Raw genomic sequence first — 2,804 nt, 5'->3', positions numbered from 1 at the left:
GGGCAACGGACCTTGTTTTCTGAGCCCCTTCGGGATGGCCCCCTGGTCCTCCCAGCAGCTGGGGCTCGGCATCGGCCGCTGAGGCTTCACAGCCCCCCAGGTGAGCAGACCCAGCTTCAGGCCCGGCCTGGGCAGGTGCAGGGTGGGCCTGGAGAAAGCAGTTGAAGGTGCCACGCTGGACAGAGACTGAGCCAGGAGACTGGGGACAGGGCCCAAGGGGTGGGCCTCCTTAGTGTCCTATGTATGAGCTCTGTTCGGGCTGCCCGGTGACCACAGGGTCTGTGTTTCTGTGGGCTCAGTTTAACTCCAAAGTAACAGGTGAGGGGATGATCAAACCGCAGCACAACGCAGGGGCACAGCCCCAAGGGGAGGATGGGGAGTGGGGGTAGGGTGGCTCCCCGGGGGGCATTCGGGAGGGGGCTGGCCTGGGCCAGTCGCTCTTCCCAGAAACTGGCCCTCTGGGATGGCAGGTGGAACCTCAAACAGACCCCGGAGTTCACTGACAGCGAGGGTCCTCCTGCCCCGAGGCCCTGACCAACCACCCTGCAAGGAGGGGAAGAGCTGGGGGCTCCCAGGTCCCCTGGCCTGTGCTGAGGAGGGAACCGGAGGGTCAGTCCCCTTGCGTTGTCCTTGCTGACGTCTTCTGTTGTTTCCTTATGAAAGGGGAAACTGTTCGTCGTAGAAAATCTGGAAATAGCGAGCAAGAAAGACCATACACAGTCCCACAACTCAAGTACTGGCCTGCTCTCCACCACCCCCCCCAAACTTGTGTCTACATACATATACTTTCACAGAAACAGGGCTTTCTGTACCCAACACTTTGTCACTTTCCTCCTCTCCCGGCTCCGTCAAATGCCCACTTCTGTGCCGTCGAGGGAGCTCTCGTCCACCCAGAGGCCGTCTCCGTGCAGCACGGCTCTGGCTTATTGTCCCCGCCTGCCGAGCCGGAGGCTTGTCCGCTCTCCCCGCTTTTAGAACTGGGGCCGCCAGAAACCTCTCTGTACGGGCCCGCGGCTTCTGTATTTCAGGCTTTTCTATGTGTTGGCTGCTCGCATCCTAGAAAGGACAGAAAATGGTGTCGTCCTGGGGTTTTGCACTGGTGCTTGTTTTCTCCCTTCCAAAAGTCCTCAGCTGACTTTGCTTTGCAAACCTGCTCCCCTGGTCACCAGTCACCAGACAGCTTACGTGGCGGGATGGGCAAGGGATCGGGTTGGAATTCTGTAATGTTTGTGCAGAGAGAACATGGGGGTGGGGGGTGGGGGGCGGGGGGCCCGGCACCACCCCCACTTCGGTGCCGGGCTCCACTTGAGTTGTTAACGTCAGGAAAAGTTCTGCTGATCTTTTAAAAAGTTTGGGAAACCGCCGTTGGCGTCCCACCGCCCCTTACCAAGAAGTCGTGTGACGCGGGGACCCTTCCGAGCAGCAGGACCTAGTTCATCTGGCCCTTCCCGGAGGTGACCAGAGGCGAGAGCCGCCACCACGGAGGGCACAGCTGGGGGTCCAGAGTGGTTCCCCCACTGCAGAGTGTTTTTAGGTGGCAGCAACTCTGAGGACATTTTGCTGGGGGGGTGGACGTGGGGAATGGCACCAGGGTGCAGCCAGCATGGCTTCGGGGCCACCGTGGGACGGTGCACACTTGCTGGCTTTGTTTATGCTCCACACCCCCCCCCCCCCATTCACTAGGTGAGAGAGCTGGGTCACGGTGACGGAAGAGAGGGTCCCAGGATTTCCACGGCACATTCTTTCCTTCATTCCTCTGTCTCTGGCCAGATTTGCTCAATGAGTATTAGGGTGCGCCTAGCGTGTGCACGGCTGCGCCAGGCGCTGGGGCAACAATGGTGGGCAAAATGGTGACGCCCCTGCTCCAGGGAGCCCACCCAGAGCAGGGAGGCGGGCCTGGGTAAGCATACAGTCCATGCATTCGCGGCGGAGGGGCTGTGAAGTAATGGGACACGGTGTCTCGTGTGAATAGTCAGGATGCCGGACGTGAAGCTTAAGGACAAGAGGGAGATCGCTGTGTGCAAGGCAAAGGCCCTGGGGCCAGCTTTCAAGGAATTGGAAGGTTAGTGTGGCAAGAGTCCAGGAGAGAGGAGAGCAGAAGGTCACCCGTGAAAGACTGCTGGGAATTTAGATTCCATCCTAAGAGGGGAGGGAAAGCCAATGCTGCATTTCAAGCCAGGGAGTCACAGGAGCAAATGTGCATTTTTAAAGGGCCGCTCGGCAGAAAAGGAAGACTGGGTTGGAGGAGCCCAAGATGAAATGAGGGGGGCGCCTGGGTGGCTCAGTCGGTTAAGTGTCCGACTTTGGCTCAGGTCATGATCTCATGGTTCACGGGTTCAAGCCCTGCATCGGGCTATCTACTGTCAGCTTAGGGCCCGCTTCGGATCCTCTGTACCTCTCTCTCTGACCCTTCCCTGCACGCAAGCGCTCTCTCTCTCTCTCTCAAAAATAAACATTAAAAAAAAAAAGAGTGAAAGGAGGAGTCAGCAGGGGCAACCCACAGGACTTGGCTATTGGAGGTGAGGGCGGAGGGGTTTCCAGGTTGACCTCTAGGCTTTTTGCGTGCACCGTCGGCTGGATGGAGGGCCCCTCCTGATGTGGGGAAACGGGGCGGGGGACGGGAGAGTTTTAAAATTCAGCTTTGAGCATTTGCATTGGGTGCTTTGGAGACAGCCGATGCGCACCTGCCCCTGCTGAGCCCTGCCTGGAGCCCTCCTCCCCCAGCCGCAAGCTTCAGGCGCCCCTCACAGGCCACCTGCTCTCAGAGGCCTCCGCAGCCGTCTGGGTTCCCCTGTCACTCTCCT

Source organism: Panthera onca, chromosome C1 (assembly GCF_046562875.1).
Source record: "Panthera onca isolate mPanOnc1 chromosome C1, mPanOnc1 haplotype 2, whole genome shotgun sequence".
Taxonomy (NCBI): domain Eukaryota; kingdom Metazoa; phylum Chordata; class Mammalia; order Carnivora; family Felidae; genus Panthera; species Panthera onca.
Note: the sequence above shows the minus strand (reverse complement) of the source record.